The sequence below is a fragment of the Oryx dammah genome, unplaced genomic scaffold (genome assembly GCF_014754425.2).
Source record: "Oryx dammah isolate SB20612 unplaced genomic scaffold, SCBI_Odam_1.1 HiC_scaffold_11, whole genome shotgun sequence".
NCBI lineage: Eukaryota > Metazoa > Chordata > Mammalia > Artiodactyla > Bovidae > Oryx > Oryx dammah.
The window spans coordinates 7,851,358-7,872,335 of NW_024070195.1; the positions used below are offsets into that span (position 1 = coordinate 7,851,358).

General features: G+C 44.3%; 1 pseudogene; it reads right to left on the reverse strand.

The window, feature by feature from the left end:
• Positions 1-18,660: 18,660 nt before the first annotated feature.
• LOC120870248 lies at positions 18,661-19,918 on the reverse strand (annotated as a pseudogene).
• Between the last annotated feature and the right edge of the window lie 1,060 nt (positions 19,919-20,978).

Below are 20,978 nucleotides of genomic sequence, written 5' to 3' on the forward strand. Positions count from 1 at the left end.
CGAGTGACTCAGAGAAGCGTGGACAGGTCAGTGCGGAAGGACGGCGAAATTTTTAAAGTCAGGAAGCAAGAGAAACACCAGAGATCAAACTGCAGTGCAATATTATCTATGGGGGAGACTGTGTTGCAGGATATTTTAAAAGAGAAAATTGATGTATTTAAAAAGATGATGTACTTCCCACTAGAACCTGTAAGAGAATTCTTTTTTTTTTTTTTTTTTTTTTAATTTTAGGAAAGTGTGAAGCCAAAGGAAAACAAAAGAAATGCTGGGAGCATACCAGCTCTAGTTTGAATCATTTTGAGAAGCAAGAATACTTGAGAGCTGATGAATTCATAAATGTGGAACAACAGAGCTGCTGTTGGTACTTGTCTTAATGTCCTCTGCAGTGGTAATCACAGATATGGTATACTCAGCAGGCAAGCTAAGAAAGAGAGAAGGAAGGGCACATTTAAAGGGTATGACTCTGCCATGGGGCAGACTCTAGCCCCAGCCCCTCTCGCATTTATTCAATACTCTGTGCAAATGTCTTGCTTGCAAAGCTACATGATGGAGTTCTTAGAGATATGTGCTCTGCAATGATCTTTTTAGATGAGAATACTGAGATAACTAAATTTTAATCACTTAATTTAATCTTGTCCTTCTTGGGCTGGAATTCAGATTTCCTGATTCCTAATCTTTGTGCCAACTTTGATCATTTTTCACAGTTACAAGATATGATCTTTACTTATTGGACAATGACTTCAGCTCATTTCTGGACCCTGTGTGACCACTGCCACTCAAAATTATATTATGGCACACACAGCTTATATACGGATATGAAAACAATTGAAGTGTAATCTTAATAATTTTGTTATATCCCTTGAAGTTAGAAATATAAACACTCGGGATAGAATCTATGCTCATATTTTTTCCATGTGAAGTGAGTAAGGTTTGAGACACAAATTGCTAGCAAAAACAAATTTTAAAGAATTTCAGATGACTAAGCTCAATATGGTTTTAGGAGACTCACATTATTGATGTGAATTCATTGATAGATAATCTTTTGGGGATGTGTGAGCTCTCTTTCATAATTTAGAAGGGGACGGTTGGAATCCTTCTGTCAGATACTTGCACTTGAAAAGCAGTTGCATATTTAATGGGATTGCCTTTCTTTTTTGCCTGTGAGAGACTACAGGCAGAGTCTTTTCAGCAAAGGTCCTACTTTAGGGTTTCTCAAAACCTTTGTGTTGATAAGGCCGCTAATCCATTTGTGGGCCTATCTGGAATTTTCTAGAAGGTTAGCTACATTGTTAACACACATGCTCTTGGTGGCCTGAATGGGAAGGAAATACAGAAGTACAGCTGATTCACTTTGCTGTGCAGCAGAAACTGATGCAACATTGTCAAGCGAATACATGCCAATAAACATTTGAAAAAAAATCTTAGCTACACAAAGTGATAGAGATATGCACCCTTGTAACAACATTTGGTATAAATATACAAGTTATCTTTTCTTTATCACCTCCTTCAATCGCAGGATCATCAGAGCAAACACAGACTCAGAGGAACACCTCTTCATTCCACTCCTGCAGAGGTGCCCATGAAATCTACTTTGATCCGTATTCATGGCCCTCTGCTAATGTGGTGTCCACCAACAGTGCCGTTTTGGTAGACCATATTTACATTTTAATTTCATTATGACCAGAATAATGAGGCTATTGATGTTCCCATTTTCTCTTTGAACGGCCTCTTCAATTTGAACTGTGGCCCTTTGGTGCATCAAACTATTGTCATAAATGGAATATTTTAACATACATTTTCTGTTTCTATGAGGCAGTTAGAATAGGGGAAAAAAAAAATCTCTTCATGCTCATCACATTCCGCCAATAAAAACCAAAACTTTTATAAAAAATTATTTAATTGTTCCACATAGTAAATGATTCAGCTGAAAGCAGATATGTATTATTAGTTTATTGCATTAAACTAATGAAAAATTAAAAATCTAAGGGCTTCCCTGGTGGTCTGGTAGTTAAGACTCTGAACTTTCACTGCAGGGGCCAAGAGTTCAATCCCTGGTTGGGGAATTAAGATCCTGCATGCCATCGGGTGTGGCTAAAAAAATAAATAAATAAAAATCTTTCTAGAAAAAAAGTATTATTTATTAAAAACTGAAAAGCAGGGGAGGTCTTTAAAATACATTTGCAAAATTTCAGTCTAAAGTTTAATGTATGTGGAGATAGAGATATATACATAAATATTCTCTATGAATACGTACTTTAAAAGTATGGGATAAACATATACCTTTTAGTGTTTAAAAATAAGGACATTCTGTCTCTGGATATGACTAAGTAACAGCTATTGGATTTAGCTACCTGAAGTAATCAACTATCAACCTGGACAGAATATATGAAATAGTTGCTTTCAGACGTTGGGCAATTTAGCACCCAGGTCTGCTGTTCTTCTTGTCATCACTGTTCAGCCACTAAGTCATGTCCAACTTTCTGTGACCCCATGGACTTCAGAAGGCCAGGCTCCTCTGTGCTCCACTGTCTCCCAGAGTTTGCTGAAATTCACGTCCATCGAGTTGGGGATGCCATCCGATCATCTCCTCCTCTGCTGTCCACTTCTCCTCCTGCCTTCAGTCCCTCCCAGCATCAGGGTCTTTTCCAATGAGACAGCACTTCGCATCAGGTGGCCAAAGTATTGGAGCTTCAGCTTCAGCATCAGTCCTTCCAGTGAATCCTCAGTGTTGTTGATTTCCTTTAGGATTGACTGATTTGATCTCCTTGTGGTCCAAGGGACTCTCTCTGCTCTTCCTAGGAGAAGAACATATATCTTATATTCGCCTTATCTTTCTGCCTGGTGCACTTTCCAAACTGTAGTACACGGGAGTTAACCCAGGTTGAGAGCAGAGGTCTTGGGTGGAGGAAACAGATACCAGAGTTGAGGGCTGCTGAGTCATTTGTAACTCGTGCAGAAAGGATATCCAGAGGGGAAAGCGCTGCTCGGAAAAGTGGCTTTAGAAATCTGCATGGAGATTTCTGAGAGATTTATGAGATTTATGTCTCTTGCTGGACACTAAGTTGGGCATGCTCAGAGCAATGTTCCATGATTACCATCAGAGAACAGCCACTGAAAAAACTAAAAGTTGCAGTGGTGGAATCCTGGAAAAGTGCAATTTTAGTAACTACTAAACATATTAAAAACTCTAGTAGCAAGTCTTAAAAACTCTCAGGAAGCATAATTCTCAACTAAGTTTTCTTAGAACAGTAAACTAAGTAAGCGGTTATGTTGTGGTCATTTAATCACTAAGTCATTTCCACCTCTTCTGTGACCCCATGGACTGTAGTTCGCCAGGCTCCTTTGTCCATGGGATTTTCCAGGCAAAAATACTGGAGTGGGTTGCCATTCCCTTCTCCAGGGAATCTTCTCAATCCAGAGATCGAAACCAGCATCTCCTGTATTGGCAGGCAAATTCTTTACCACTGAGCCACCTGGGAAGCCCCAGATAAGAGGTAAAATATAGAGGAAACACACTTGTGAAGGTGGCCTGTTATTTCATCTACATCAATGTGTTGAAATATCTTCCATTGTAGCCCAATCCACTAAGGAAATAATAAAATTTGTAGGCAAGTTGACATTTAATACCATTTGATTATTTTTGCCAAAGTTCACACACAGTGATTCTAAAGAGCTGGAATTTTAGTAGTACCAATATCGATGCTATGATTCTCATATCTTAAACTGCTTTAATAAATTTAAAATTAAAAGATTTAATTTTGATCTTAAATTTAAAATGTCAAATATAATTTCATGCAGCCATGAAATTAAAAGATGCTCCTTGGAAGAAAAGCTATGACCAGCCTAGAGAGCATATTAAAAAGCAGAGACATTACTTTGCCAACAAAGTTCTGTGCAGTCAAGGCTATGGTTTTTCCAGTAGTCGTGTATGGATGTGAGAGTTGGACTATAAAGAAAACTGAGCACTGAAGAATTGATGCTTTTGACTTGTGTTGGAGAAGACTCTTGAGCGTCCCTTGGACAGCAAAGAGATGAAACCAGTCAATCCTAAAGGAAACCAAACCTGAATATTCATTGGAAGGACTGATGCTGAAGCTGAAACTCCAATACTTTGGCCACCTGATGTGAAGAACTGACTCATTTGAAAAGACCATGATGCTGGGAAAGATTGAAGGTGGGGGAGAAGGGGATGACAGAGGATGAGATGGTTGGATGGCATCACCAACTCGATGGGCATGAGTTTGAGCAAGCTCCGGGAGTTGGTGTCGGATAGGGAAGCCAGGGTGCTGCAGCCCATGGGGTTGCAAAGTGTCGGACGTGACTGAGCGACTGAACTGAACTAATAAATAGTATCTCATTATAAAAACACAATAGAGATCATTTTGGCCCTTACTTTGGTAAAATCATACAGTTTTAGACCAGGAAAATTTACAATGTCAATGTCATGGCTCCTTGTTTTATAGATAAGAAAGCTGAGGCCAGGTGTGTTCTTATCTTACAGATAAGAAAGCCTTAGAGAGGTGTGTTCCAGTCTCATAGCTCATTAAGCCCTTTTTCTCTCTACAAAATATGCCAGACTTATGTCCTAAAGGTGGCAACCCACTCCAGTACTCTTGCCTGGAAAATCCCATGAATGGAGGAGCCTGGTAGGCTGCAGTCCATGGGGGTCGCTAGGAGTCAGACATGACTGAGCGACTTCACTTTTCACTTTCTTCACTTTTCACTTTCATGCATTGAAGAAGGAAATGGCAACCCACTCCAGTGTTCTTGCCTGGAGAACCCCAGGGACAGGGGAGCCTGGTGGGCTGCCATCTATGGGGTCGAACAGAGTCGGACACGACTGAAGTGACTTAGTAGTAGTAGTAGCTCATTAAGATCAGGATCCAGGTCCTTGGGCAACTGAAAACTGACTGAATATGCTCCTGCAACACTTGAACATCATACAAATGACACTTAGAATGGACAAATCTATCTATTTAAATAAATTGCACCCTTTTCTTTTAAAACACAGAACACAGTGCGATAAAAAATATATCCTATTACCCAAATAAAACCATTGGTTTCATTTGGGGTTATTATTTTCTAGTTTCTGTCCTTTACAGAAAGATATTAATATCAATCATATTATATAATAATGTTAGATATTGCATGTTAAAATACATATTGTAAAATATATATTAAAAGGCATATAAAATTTCATTTTGTGTTTTTTGCTTGACATTTTGTACTTTCATTTTTATTGCTGACAGCTTCACAATCATAGGCCTCCTAATGAACATAGTGTAATTTACTTATCCCATTTCCTATTTTGTAGACCAAGATTGTTTTCACATTTTGCTTTTATAAATAACTCTGAAGTAAACATTCCATGTGAATACCATCGTCAATTATCTCTGACAATTTCTACAGGACAGATTTCTGAAGGATGATTACAGGATCAAATAAAATGAATTTTTTTTAAAGTCATTGACTCACACTGTCAAACGGTTTTCCTTCAAAGGATGTGACAATAACACCAATCCTGCGTGAGAAACATTTCACTCAGTTTTATTCTCACTGGGTGTTGTCATTGAAAAATGAAATTTGTAATTTAATAGGCAAATATCTTACAACTGTTCTTTTATTTTTCATTTATTTGCTTGTTATTGAGATAAACATTTTCCCATTTCTTTACCTGATAACTTGTAAGGCTAGATTAATCTAATTTTTTTTTTAAATGACAAACTATGGAACTGAAGATAAAAAGGAATAAAGGGCCAGGATGAGGAGAGCAGAGGCAGGAATGATAAGTGAGCCCTACCAAGGTGAGGACTATCTCACATGATGTTGTCAGGTACATCAATAGGCTATGAGAAAAAGTGGAAGCTGTAGTCAGACAACGAGCTCACAATAAAAGAACTACTTTATATTGGCTCAGTTTTAGGTCTTAAGGGACTTTAATCCTTTGTTAAAGTTTTTACAAACTAAATGCATTCAGTTCAGCTCAGTTTAGGCACTCAGTCGTGTCCAGCTCTTTGCGACCCTGCAAATTGCAGCACGCCAGGCCTCCCTGTCCATCACCAACTCCCGGAGTTCACTCAGACTCACGTCCATCGAGTCAGTGATGCCATCCAGCCATCTCATCCTCTGTCGTCCCCTTCTCCTCCTGTCCCCAATCCCTCCCAGCATCAAAGTCTTTTCCAATGAGTCAGCTGTTCGCATGAGGTGGCCAAAGTACTGGGGTTTCAGCTTTAGCATCATTCCTTCCAAAGAACACTCAGGACTGATCTCCTTCAGAATGGACTGGTTGGATCACCTTGCAGTCCAAAGGACTCTCAAGAGTCTTCTCCAACACCACAGTTCAAAAGCATCAATTCTTCGGCACTCAGCTTTCTTCACAGTCCAAATGCATTAGTTTAAGGAAACTAGTATTAAAAGGAAATAATAAATAGCATACGTAGTAGAACAGCATGAATAGCCTAACAGTCTGCATGATGGGTCTATAGCTGAGCTGGGCAATATGGTAGCCAGTGAAAGTGAAAGTCACTCAGTCGTGTCTGACTCTCTGTGACCCCATGGACTATATAGTCCATGGAATTCTCCAGGTCCGAATACTGGAGTGGGTAGCCTTTCCCTCCTCCAGGGGATCTTCCCAACCCAGGGATCAGACCCAGGTCTCCCACATTGCAGGCAGATTCTTCACCAGCTGAGCCACAAGGGAAGCCCATGGTAGCCAGTAGGTCATGTGGTTATTGAACATTTAAAACAAGGCTGGTCTGAATCAAAATATGCTATAACATATATTTTTATGGCTTTGTACCACCAAAAAGAAATGGAAAATATTGCAACAGTTTTTTATGGATTACATGTTGAATGCTAATATTGGGAATATATTAAGTTTTTATGTATTTTAAATATATTATATAATAATGTAAATATAATATATTAATAAAACATGATATTAACATTAATTTTACCTGTTTCATTTTGCTGTTTTAAATGTGACCTCCAGAAAATTTATAATTGCATTTATGGCTAACATTGACCAATACAGGTCTAAAGAACATTATGATCTTAGATTTTAGGACAAGCATTATTAAATTGCAGTGCCTTGGCCAGAGATCTAATAGGGTATATGATGAGAGAGAGACAGACACACATACAGAGACAGAGAGAGAGACAGGCCGCATCATGTAATTAAAAGCAGCAAAGACAGTGGCATTGCAGAAACCGAGACGGCCATCCGGGAGGGCTCTAAAGAGCTTAGGTATTTATTCATATATTCAGCTTTTAAGGGACCCATGACAAGAGACAAACAGGAGCATAATCACTATTGTCAGGACTGTTACATAGAATGAGCTAGAAGAAGGCAAATGGCTGGCTTGCACTGCCTAGGTAAGCTAGGAAAATACCACATGGGAGAGGGAGAAGAGAGAATTATGCAGCTCCTACTCGGCTTCTGGGCTTCCCCGGTGGCTCAGCAGTGAAGAATCTGCCTGCAATTCAGGAGGCACAGGAGATGTATGTTCAATTCCTGGGTCGGGAAGATCCCCGGAGGAGGAAATGGAAACCCACCCCAGCATTCTTGCCTGGGAAATCCCATGGACAGAAGAGCATGGTGGGCCGCAGTCCATAGCATCGCAAAGAGTCTGAAGTGACCGAGCAGGCATGCATTTGACTTCTAACTTTTTTATCAAATTGCTAAATTCATTGATGCCATAGGTAACTGGTTTGTATACTATTCTTTTTAAGCAGTGAAACACTTATTCCAAATCTGAATATATAAAGAAGTTCCTAGTGGAATCCCCTAGGATCTTCCCTCATAGCTCAGTGGGTAAAGAATCTGCCTGAAAGGCAGGTGACCCGGGTTCAATTCCTGGGTCGGAAGATCCCCTAGAAAAGGAAATGACATCCCACTCCAGTATTCTTGTCTAGAGAATCCCATGGACAGAGAAGCCTGGCAGGCTACAGTCCATGGGGTTGCAAGGATCAGACACAACTTAGTGACTAAACCACCACCACCAGTGGAATTCTGGGTGACCCAGAGGTTCAGAACACTGTCTAAATAACCATGCGCATTTGCCGTTACAGAATGGTATACTTCACTGCCATAAAAAACAGACTTCACCTGGGCATTTGATAAGGTCACTTATAATAGTCTTGCAACTAAGGCTGGATTATGACATTCAGACCAATCAGTAGTGTGTGAAACCACAGATCCCAGTGGTGTGAATTAATGAGATGATATGAAATGAACAGGAAGTCATGTGGAATAGAGCTCTGTTCCTGATCTTTTTTTGTGTTAAAAAAATGTCAACGACTTCGAGGAAATAATACCATTCCCATGTGGTCACATGAGTCTATATTAATTCCTACACTTGAACTAGTTGCCTATATCCTTACATTTACACTTCTGCTTTTTCTACTTCTTCCTCCCGTAGAACAAGTGATCTCAATGTGCTATATTTTGGCACTTAATACATGTATGTTTATGCCCTCATTTAATGAAAACTTTCACTCTTTTGCCCTCAAGAAAGAATCAGGACAATCGTAATCTCCGCATTTCCATCATTATCACAAAAAGGACTCTCAGGAGTCAATCAGGTGTTCAGCATGGGAAGCACTCAAGCTCTCTACAGCCACTGGCCCTGTTCTCAGTATCACAGCGTGTTGGAACATTGTATGTTCTAAGTCACTCCGTCATGTTTGACTCTTTGCGAGCCCTTGGACTATAGCCAACCAGGCTCCTCTGTTCATAGGATTCTCCAGGCAAGAATACTGGAATGGGAAGCCATTCCCTTCTTCAGGGAATCTTCCTGACCCAGGGATCGAACCCAGGTCTCCTGCATTGCAGGCAGATTCTTTACTGTCTGAACTACCAGAGAAGCCCGTCTTTGCTGCTCTGTTATTCTTCCTGCTAATGGGAACCGACATGTGACTGCCCTTGGGGTGAGTTGCTTTCACATCAACACAACTGCCTGCTCCAAATCACTCCTTCATCTCCTCCTTCTCCTTCACTAACTCGCTACCCCCATCACAGTTCTGAATGGCTCTTTCAGTTTCTGATGCATTACCCTGGTGGAGATAGGGAACCAGTGGTTGAAACTGCTTCGCAGGCTCCTGGTGAAAGTATCTCCGTCTTTTACTTAACTTCAAACTGCTCTGAGTGTCACAATGCACTTGTTTCATTTAATTAAGATTTATTTAGCTTAATGCTGTGCTGGGAATTGACAAGAAAAGCAATTATTTCATTTCAATAAGATTTATTAAACTCTTATTTTATGCCAGGAATAGAGGTAAGGATGAGGGATAAAAATATATAAAGACACATTCCTTGTCCTAAAAAAATGCTAAGTTTGGGGGGATGGAGCCAGTGAGTAAATAAATTTCAATTCAGGGTCATAGATGCTAGATGCTAGTAGAAGCACATAGGTGATGCTGTGAGTGCTCAAAGAAAGAAGAGATAAACCACCTAGACACGAGAGTTACACACATAAGTGTTTAGAATAAGCACCAGTGGGCTGTGTGAGTAAAAGGGAGATGGGTGTTCCAGGCAGAAGCGTCCGTGTGCATGAAGGCAAGAAGGTCTGAGGAGGTGAAACTTTGGGAACTGCTTTTTGTTTGGTGCCTAGAGGGTACAGAGCAGAAGGGATGTGTAGAAAAGTGGGTGAGAAAGGTAGGTTGACTTGAGGTCCTAGAAGCCTTTAACCTCTACTTCATAAAGCTGTGGGGAGTCAAGGGAGAGTTTTAGGCTAGGGTACTACAGGATCTGATTTGCGTATTGAAGGGACCACTCCTGGCAGCCATGGGGGGTTAAGACAGCAAGGAAAAGGCAAAAGGAAAGAAGGACTGTTATGGGGTGGGAAGTAACATCAACAAAAGGGATGGGGTCTGAATGGGACGCTGCAAGAGAGGACGGATTGGAGAGTGATGTAGGAAGTGAAAGAACTTCATGAAATATGTCTGCAGGGATGAAGAAGAGGGAAGAGGCATAAGTGAATCTTAATTTCTGGCTGGGCCAAGTTGGTTGGACAAGTTTATCATATATAGAGAATACCTACCTACAGAGAAGGGTAGATTCTGGGGAATGATAATAGCTTTGGTAAAGGAAGAAAATGAAAGACCCGGCATAAAACTACATATTAAAGAAACTAAAATCATGGCATCCAGCCCCATTACTTTATGAGAAATCAAAGGGGAAAAGGTGGAAGCAGTGACAGATTTCCTCTTCTTGGGCTCTGAAATCACTGCGGATGGTGACTGCAGTCATGAAATCAGAAGACAATTGCTACTTGACAGGAAAGCGATGACAAACGTAGACGGTGTGTCGAAAACACAGAGACATTACTCCGCCAACAAAGGTCCGTATAGTCAAGGCTATGGTCTTCCCAGTGGTGACGTACGGTAGTGAGAGCTAGACTGTAAAGAAGGCAGAATGCCAAGGAATTGATGCCTTTGAACTGTGGTGTTGGAGAAGACTCCTGAAAGTCCCTTGGACAGCAAGGAGATCAAACCAATCAATCTTAAGAGAAATCAAGCCTGAATACTTGTTGAAAGGGCTGATGCTGAAACTGAAGCTCATTGGAAAAGTCCCTGATGCTGGGAAAGATTGAGGGCAGGAAGAGAAGAAGGCATCAGAGGATGACATGGCTGGATGGCATCACCAAAGCAATAGACATGAGCTTAGGCAAACTTTGGGAGAGGGTGAAGGACAGGGAGGCCCGGTGTGCTGCAGTCCACGGGGTCACAAAGAGTCAGACACCACTGGGTGACTGAACAGCAACAATGACTTTGGTGTTGGAAACATTGAGTTTGAGACATTTGTGAAACATGGGGAGTGGTGCTGGGAAGCATATTGGACAGTTGTCTTAAAGGATCTGCTGCTCCATAAGATTGGCCTAGGCTGGAGGGCGTGATGTAAACCAACACGGCCTGTGTGTACATCATGGCTGGAACCCTGGGTGTGATGACATCACCCGGGTAGGGAGTGGTCAGGTTAGACGCTCCCTGAGGATGGACCCGATGGAAAGATCTGTAGTTGGTCTCTATTGTCTATTGTACTGATTGGGGCTTCCCCGGTGACTCGGCTAGTAAAGAATCTGCCTGCAATGCAGGATACTTGGGTTTGATCCTTGGTCAGGAAGATCCCCTGGAGAAGGAAATGACTACTCCCTCCAGTGTTCTTGCCTGGAAAAATCCCATGGACAGAGGAGCTTGGCCAGCTACAGTCCATGGGGTTGCAAAGAGTCAGAAATGACGGAGTAACTAGCACTTTCACTTTCTATTGTCCTGTTTAGTTTTATTAAAATGGACCCTCTGGAAGATGTTTTTTTAATACTGAGAGGAAAGGACCAAAGGAGGAAGTTTGAAGATGCAAACTTATTGACAGTTCTAGGTATTGTCCATTTTTAATTCTACCCCCTCTCATAATTGATTTAGGATATTTCTGGATCATTTCTCCCCTTCCTGAATTTTCTGTTACTAGGAAAGTACCTGAAAATCAGAGCTCTCTCCTTCAATTTTCTGAAAATGAAGTAATCACAGGTGCACCCCTTCTAATCTATAATGAATGTAAGTACAGACCGCACAGTTGTGAAGTGTGATTCCCCTAAAGATTTGACTTTCTAGATTCCAAAACAGGGCATATGTGTTTACATGTCAAATTTACATTGATGTCAGACATCTCTGATTGCAGCACATTGCTGCATTTTGCTGTCCAGCTCCCAAAAAATCTCATCCAAGAAGAAGTCTCCCCCCTCTTGCCCTTGATTTTTGGGGAGGATGGTGTGTGACACGTGAAGCTTTGGCACTGAAGGCACCACTTTGGCAGCTGGAAAGGACCTTATATAGTCGCATCGCTTCACACGCCCTGCGTTGGAAAGATCAGTTTGGAATGTGGTGACTTTGAAGGCTGATAAGAACATTCCACTGCAGGAGGGATGCTGGGGTCAGCTTGAGGAAGGAGGCTGCAGCACCATCACCCATCAGACGTGGTCCTTGTTTCAGGCCAGTGAAGAGTAGCAGCAGGCTGAGTTTTCACTTATCATGGACTAGGACCTGGGCTGCGCTTACTGTTCTTTGAGACCTTTGGAATTACAGCCAGCATGTATCCCGTGGAGTGAGCGAGCCTCAGCTAGCCTTTCAGTGTGGCCATTTATTATTATAGGACTGACACAGGCACACAGAGTCACTACCGAGCTATTGCTTCCTTTGCTGAGAACAGCAGGAGGAGACAAAAAAAGCCCTTTGGAAAATAATTTATCTGGACATCTGCAAGCCAATGAGCAAATGAACTGACGTGGGGCTGAGCGATGTGTCCTGAGGACAGAAAACGCGTCTGAAGGTGACCTCTCGTCTAGAAGCTTCACTTGCGCATCACTGGGCAAGTGATGTTCAGGGGTTCAGAGAAAATCCTCTCTCTTCGTAAATGAGAACGAAGAACAGAGGTACCGAGAGAGCTCGTCCAACCGGAAAGTAGGGTGGCCTTGTCATTTTGTACCGTCGGGGACAAGGCTGCATCCCTGGCTGTTAGACATCGGGTTTCTCACGGGCGCCCCTGGTTTCCGTCTTTGTTGCCACTGCTCGCTGCACTGCTCTGCTCAGCGTGGATGTTCACACTTGCTCCCTTCCCTTTCTTCCTCCTCTGTGGTCCTTGCCTCCCTCCGCACCCTATTCTGTCCTTTCTCCCGCCTCCCTGCTCCTTTCCGTCTCTCCCAGGTACCGTGACCAAGAACAGCTTGCAGAACCTCATGCTGGGTGGATTTCAGCAACAGTGTGTCTGATTCTCTGCAGCTTCATGGCCTATAACCCTCCAGGTTTCTGCCCATGGGATTCTCCAGGCAAGAATGCTGGAATGGGTGGCCATGCCCTTCTCCAGGGGATCTTCCTGAGCCAAGGATTGAACTTGTGTCTGTTACGTCTGGGTTCTCTACCTCTAGCACCACATGGAAAGCCCTTCAGCAACAGACATCCTCCTAATTTTAAGGGGGAAAAAAAGCCCCCTGGCCAAAGGAATTTATTTTGTGCCCCGTTCTATGCCACTTTGAATACATTTCGTTTCTGCACTTTAAACCTGGCAATGATTGTTTATTCAGCATGATCAGGCCCAGTCGTAGCCACCTAATTCATTGCTTCATTTCCCCATTCACAAATATCTACCATGCCCCTGTTACCCACTAAACTCTGGGATTACAGCAGTAGATAAACACCGAAGATTGTCCTCATGAAGCTCTGGGGGTGGGAGAGAGAAGCGATATACAAACGATGGGTCAGTAAACATCTATCACATATCACATAATGAATGGCAGGAAGAAAAACGCAGTATAATGTACGTAGAGAGTGGCCGGTGGAGACATGATTGCCTTTGGAACAGACTGGAGCAAGTCTTGTGGAAGCCAAGGGGAAAGGTGGTATAGGAACTTTGTTGACAGCCAGGTCGATTCTGCCTCTTCAATGCTGACCACACAGACTGCAGGTGTCCAGTGATGCTAAATAAGTAAAAGAGAGAAGAAGAGTCGCCTTTGAAATTTTGGTTCAGTTCCTCTCTAAAATTTCTATAAAATTGTAGAAAGAGGAATTCTCCAAGACTTGGAGGATTAAATTAGACCCTTGTGCTCATATTCCCAGCGCTGCAAGTCCCTGGAGCTAATGCTTATCACACTGAAGGCTGTAGCCCACTAGTGCGGCCAGAAGTCAGTTCACGGGTTGTGGCCAGCACTTTTGTACGCTACTGAGTCTTCATTGAGGGACAATTTGCATGCATTCACATGCATAAAAGTCAAGGGAAGGGCAAAGGCAAAGATGAGTCAGAGAGTGGTTGGGGGTTGAGAATGGCAGTTTAGCCTGAGCAGAGAGGTTGAGAGGGTAATGGGAAATGAGGTCACAAGGAAGGCAGGAGTGAGCCTTCCTGAAGTCCGGGAGGCCTTGATGAGGACCTAGACTTTCCCTCTGACTCAGATGGAAAGCCAGAAAAAGTTTTTTAGCAAAGGCAAGTAGGATGTGATCCCTGCATCGTACAGTGGTGAAGTCCTTAGGTCTGAGGCCAGGCTGCCCGTGTTGAGCCACCCTTCTTGCTAGTTGTGTGACAGAGGGTGAGTTGCTTTTGTGTGCCTTCTGAGTGATAAATTTACAGACCCCCTAGGGTTGTTATGAGGATTCTATAAATCAGTATTTGTAGACTACCAATTTATTAAATATATTTATTAAATATAATATTAAATAATAAATATAATATATATTAAATAATAATATAATTAAATCACTTAAAAGAACTCTTTAAAAGATTTTGCATGGCAGTTTTGACCTACTGCCTTGGTAAGTTAGGTCAGCGGCTCGCAAAGCGTCGGACTTGGCTGAAGCGACACAGCGTGTACAGGGAGCTAATATGTTGCATTTCATTGTTGCTGTTGCCTAGTTTCTTGTTAAGTCATGTCCAGCTCTTTTGTGACCCCAGGTACTGTAGCCCTCCATGCTCCTCTGTCCATGGAATTTTCCAGGCAAGAATACTGGAGTGGGTTGCCACTTCCTTCTCCAGGGGATCTTTCCTACCCAGGGATCAAAACCGTGTCACCTGTGTCTCCTGCACTGGCAGACGGATTCTTCACCACTGCACCGCCTGGGAAGCCCCTGCATCCAGCTCCATTGTTGTCCAAACCCTTTGCCCAGCAGCTGACTGAGAAGCTGTAGCAAATCACTGACGATTTAAGGTGACTGCACGTTGACGTGCTCACCTGGGTCTCTGATTTGCACTCATTTCCTCCTGTAATTAACCCAGCAACACCACCAGTTCATAAACCTAGGGGGTTGCCAACAGTGATCAAATAAAACCTGAGGAAATTGGATCCTGTGGAAAAAATGTCACATCATAGTTTCAGAAGCATTAAGAAAAGTCTGTTCTGATTCAGCTGACTTTTTAAGTATGACAAATCATCCTTGGTGAGTAGAGATTGCCAGGCACCTGGATGGATCGCCTATGTGTTGCCTCATTTTAATTGCTGGTTGTGTGGTTTCATTTTAGCCTGAGGTCTTAATTCCCACTAACGATTTCCGTAGCGTGCATACTGGGACATAGTGCACCTACTGAAGACGGATTTCACCACACCAGAGTGTTAGTTGCTAAGTTGTGTCCGACTCTATACGACCCTATGGACTGCAGCCTGCCAGACTCCTTTGTCCATGGGATTCTCTAGGCGAGAATACTGGAGTGGGTTGCCATGCCCTCCTCCAAGGGGATCTTCCTGACCCAGGGATCGAACCAGAGTCTCCTGCATTGCGGGCAGATTCTTTACTGCTGAGTCACCAGGGAAGACCGTGAAGGCATTACTTCCCCCCAATAATAATAATAATAATAATAAAGAGTATAGTTTCTTTTGGCTTCTGAAGAAGCTGTCGATTTTCTATAAGAAGGAAAGTCCATAATGATTAAATCAATGCTTCATTAATATTAATATTTCAATAGAAGAAACAAGACAGTAGCAATTAATTTTTTCTAGTTCTTGATTTACTCATTCCATTAACTCAGATGAGTGCTTTGAATCACCTAATGTCTCCCAATCTTTTGAGCAATTTTCCAGAAAAAGATGATAATGATAATAATGACAACTAACATTTATATCATGCTTGCCAGGGGCCAGCTATTTGTCTAAGCACCTATACATATATATTTTCTCTCTTAATCCTCCTAAATCACTGTAAGAAGCAGACACGTCTATCTCCTTTCTTCAGATGAGTAAACTGAGGCATGGAGAAGTTAAGTAACTCACTCAAGGTCACATACAGCTGCTGCTGCTGCTGCTAAGTCGCTTCAGTCGTGTCCGACTCTGTGCAACCCCAGAGACGGCAGCCCACCAGGCTCCCCCGTCCCTGGGATTCTCCAGGCAAGAACTCTGTAGTGGGTTGCCATTTCTGGAGTGGAGTGCCATTGCCTTCTCTGCACACACAGCTAATAAGTGGCAAAACCCCAGAACCCAGGAGAGGAGATATTGTGAACCCATTGGCCTCCATTTTCTTTTATCATTTTTCATTATTCTTTTAAAATAGACCATGGAAACTTCTCGTTTATACAAAAAGGCTCAGCAATGTCATCAAGTTCTTGCCGGTGAACTTGCCAGGATGTCAAGCAGAGCAGAAAGGCACATAGAAAAGAATCACCTACCATGGAGCACTGGCTTCCAAGGGGGCTCAGTGGTAAAGAACCCACCTGCCAATGTAGGAGACGCAAGAGATGCAGGTTCAATCCCTGGGTTAAGAAGATCCCCTGGAGTAGGAAATGGCCACCCACTTCAGGATTCCTACCTGGGAAATCCCATGGACAGAGGAGCCTGGCAGGGGTCCATGGGAACGTGAAGGAGTCGGACATGGCTTAGCGACTAAACAACAAAACCAAAGCATATACATTGTATTTGAAAGTCAAAGGGCATTTTGAATTGTTTCATGAAAATATTTATATTCTTGAATTCATAAGTTGCCTCTAGGAATTACTCCTAGGTAAACTATCGGAGGAAATACAATTTTCGTTGCACTATTTATAACCAAAAAATAAAGAAATAGCTTAAATTCTTGGAGTAATAGTTGAGCTAAATAAGCTGTGACATATTCACATGATGGGACAATCATGGTTTATGGGTACCGTGCCTCCATCATCTCCTTATCCCCTTTGTACCTTCACCATCTTCATTTCTGCTTGAGAGACTATATTTCTGTAATGCAACAGTGTATCAGGATTTGGATGTCAAAAACAAACTCTACATATATTATAAGCTTTCTGTATGTATACAAATAAATATGCATTATCTGTTATATGATAATATTGAACGTTTATAAATACTATGCATATATGTATATGACATGAAGGAAATGTACATCTGTGCTCAGTCACTCAGTCATGTCCAAAAGTTTGCACTCTGGAGTGGGCTGCCATTTCCTTCTCCAATGCATGAAAGTAAAAAGTGAAAGTGAAGTCATTCAGTCGTGTCCGACCCTTCGCGACCCCATGGATTGCAGCCTACCAGGCTCCTCCATCCACGGGATTTTCCAGGCAAGAGTACTGGAGTGGGGTGCCATTGACTATATTCTTTGATTAAAGTCCTTTGATTTTCCCTTCTGTATTCATTTCTCTTCCAGTTTCTCTTTCGTTTTTTCCTACCCTTGTTTCACCATTCACATCAGCCTCCAGAATTACAGAGGCAGGATGGTGGTGGGGCTGGGTGGTATGGGGGGCGGGGGCAGGCAGAAGAAGGGGGCATAGGTTTAAGTTTTGAGCATTAAAGCTCCAAATCTCAGTACAGCAACCAGAAAGCAAGCAGGAGAGCTATCACTTACTTTACAACATTGAAAACATAGCATGATATTCTCATGAATTGATCTCTTATTTATTTATTTATTTCATTTTTTGGGAATAGTTATGCATTTATTTTCATGTATAACTAGCACAGCAACATGTGCCTGTGTGGATATATTGCTTAGTTAGCATAAGACTAGATCGGTAAGTGAGTAAAAAGAAAAAGGATGTTCAATTAAAGTAAATATTAAGGAAGTGAGAGAACAGGAGGTCCTCATATGATAAAAATTGTGGAGGTTGTGGGAAAGCCTGGAGTTTGGGACTTGCTGTTCTAAGCTTTGGGCAAGAAGCTCTGCTCTGGTCTGAAGCCCTTAAAGGGCCCTACACAGAAACCCTCCAGGCACTTGGAGCTCCAAGAATCCTCCTAGAGCACGTGGTACATTGAGAGGACCCCAGAGAGGAAAGCACCTTTTGGTTCCTGTGTTCATGCCCTATAAAATGTCTTAGAAGTTACAAAGCAACAAGTGATGTTTTCTTAAAAGGGAAAAGAATCTTAGAGGTGTGGCCTTGAGTGGGCAGTGGTCAAGGGTAGCCTGGGCTGAAGGGCCCAAGCAGGGGTTGGGGGACACCCCTGTTACTGTCCTGGAGGAGTGTGTGTGTGTGTGTGAACACAGCCTTCAACAAGGCTGCAGGAGGAACACCCAAGGGCTCCTGTGCTCCGCTCCCTGGCAAACAACAGGCACTTAATTTGTGTCTGCAGAATCACTGTTGCACACAGGAGAAGACGCCAGAAGGCAGGTGGAGGAGCTGCTGACATCATCCTTGGGTGTCAGTGTGTCACCCTCTGCTCCTGCCGCTGCTGTGCAGGTTCATGCCTGGGACTGAGCCCCATGTCAACACGGCCCCAAGGTGGGAAGTCCGTGCCCCCAGGAGGGTCACTGTCTTATACATTTATTTTCCCATCTTCCCCCAAAATCCGAAGTATGTTTCTCATCATTTAACCTTCAAATGTTAAAAGTAGTGCTTTTGAAAGGACTCTGGGGTTGTACTCTATAGCTAAGCCCCTCAGAGCTCATGGATCATTGCTATGGACACAGGGTGCCCGCTGGAGACTCACCCAACTGACCCCTGGAAATGGAAGTCAAGGCCAGTGCTCAAGAAGGGCCAGAGCGGTGGAGGTGGGACCCCTGGGCATGACGTTTACAGTACGAAAGCCTGGTGCCCAGAGGAGAGAAGGAACCGCTAAGTCTGAAGGGTGCTCTGAGCTGGGAGGAGGCCAGGGCTCAGCGGCCGAAATGATGGGTGGAGCTGCAAGCTGGTCCCTGCGTGTGGCTTGGAAGGAAAGCATGCCAGAACAGGTCGGGAAGGGACACAAGCTAGGGAAGGGGCCCTGACAAGCAGGGCTAATGTGCAGCCGCAGCCCCCAGCCCAGTGATGCCCTCAGCAGCACCCCGTTTCACGTGGCACGGCTTGCAGAAGAGACCGTTGTTCAGCGGGTAGCAGCCCTGGTCCGTGGGCTCCACAGACAGGAGGACCCTGCAGTCCTCACACAGGGAGCAATTCTCATGGAAGTTTCTTCCCATGTACTCAATTTTGAAGGCATCCTTCCCTTTTCGGGGGAGGCTGGGATTCTCACAGATGCTGCACAGTGGGGCGAACTTCCTATAGAAGTTGTGCAGGCAGCACGCCTCATTCTGACTGTCCAGGGCAAAGCTCTCTTCCCCGATGCACCGGGCCCAGCGCACACGCAGGAGGGGTGGAAGGCCTGGCCTAGAGCCCGGATGATGTGTTCCCGGACAACCTCGCCACACTTGCCACACTTCTCCAGGGTGTCCTGGTAGCAGGGTTCACAGAGGGGCTGCCCATCCTTCTGGTAGAACCTCTGCCCGGCCAGCTGGTGGCAGCAGACACGTCTGTGAAGCACTGGGCGGGTACTGCCTCTTCACTGCCTCTTCACGGCCTCTACGGCCAGCTCTCAGGGGGACACAGTCTTGTGGCAGAAGGCACAGATGTCTGAGGAGGCCTCTCTCCCAGCGAAGCCGACAGGCTCTTCGGGGCGGGGGCGGCAGCTCCTCCTCTGCAGGCTTGAGATGACTGGGCCGAGGGTGCAGTGGAGGCCCCTCCACCAGGGCCTGTGGCCGGGGTGGGGGTGGGGGAGGGCCTGGTGCAACTGCTCTAGTCTGAAATGAGTGATGCCCCCATCTTGGAGGGGGGGTCTTCGTCAGGAGGAGGCAAGTCCGCTGGAGGGGGAGGAGGCAGAGGTGGGAGGAGGTCCAGGTCTGGAAGTTCATTGTCAACATCCAGGGGCAAGGAGGAAGCGAACATCCTCCATTGGAGAGCTGAGGTGGAACAGCTGGCCCTGGGGCTGCAGCCCTGCCAGGGGGCATCCAGGAATGGAGCTTTCCCACCAAGCCAGCCCCTGGTGCCTACATGGGGGCAGGAGATTCCCAGGGGTGGCCAGGCCAGGCCAGGCCTCACAAGCTGCTCTCCTCACCTCCTCAACCACAGCCCCTCGACGTGGGGGCACCAGGATGATAAAGGCAGACCAGGCGACCCTCTTCTCAGGCTTGGAGGCCATTGTTTCAGCTTCTGGTGGGGCTGCAATCTGGATTTTCCTAGAAAGGCTGAGGTCCCCAATGTTCAGGCCGGCTCCACTGAGCTGCCCGCTCTGGTCGGTCACCTGATCTCTTATTTAGCTGAAGGGTTTTGTAGAAATTCTCCTCTCTGCTCATCAATCCCTCTGCCTCTTGCCTTTTCTCTACATGTTCCACTGGACATTTCGCAAACAAATCTCGGGTGTGGAGTCTATTCTACTTAACAATAAGCCCCTCTTGCAATTGGAGTCACAAAACCGCAGTCAGAGCACAGAGATGTCTGTAAACCTTGCTTTCCCAGATGCAGAGCAGCCCAAACAGGGATTTGGTCAAGGGCGTTGGGAATACATTAGCCAAAGTCTGTAATGAGAACAAAAGAGGCAGATGACTAGTCCCCACTCCATCTCATTGGGCAAGAGTGTAACCTTCCAGATTTGTCATTGCCTTGGGGTCTGACAGGGTCATTAGCATATTTCCAATAAGCAGGAGAAAGAAACAGAACAGAGTGTCTATCAGAGGGTGTGCCTGCCTGCCTTTCTCTCATGCAAACGACAACTGGAAGCTATGACTTTGCTCCCTCCCCTGTGGGGGAGGGAGAAATAGGGAACTGAGATGTTTGAAAGAATGGGGGTTCTGAGATGATGAAAGAATGGGGCTAGATGAGGAGGTTAAAATGCTGTTCCTGGATTGAGAAAGGGAATGTCCACTTTTCATAAGACCAACTGCAAAACGAACAATCGTCCGGGTAGGATCCTCCCACCGTGGTGTCCTGACAGGTAGAGGGGGAAGGACGTCCAGCACACAAGTGGTCAGACAGCTGTGCAGTAGACTGAGGGGCGTCATCTGCACACCCCCAGGCAGACACAGAGTGCTAGTCAGGCTGGCCTTGCCTCACCCTAAGGCTCCTGCCCAGAATAGTGTATTGCAAATACCACATCACTGATTTGCATCACCTACCAATACGTTTACGGATACATGTATTTACTTTTAATGCCACTGTTCTTTAAAAATTATTTATTGCTTTATTTTTGGTTGTACTGGGTCTTTGCTGCGTGAGGGCTTTCTCTAGTTGCAGTAGGTGGGGGCGACTCTCTAGTTGTGGGTTCAGGCTTCTTGTGGTCGTTTCT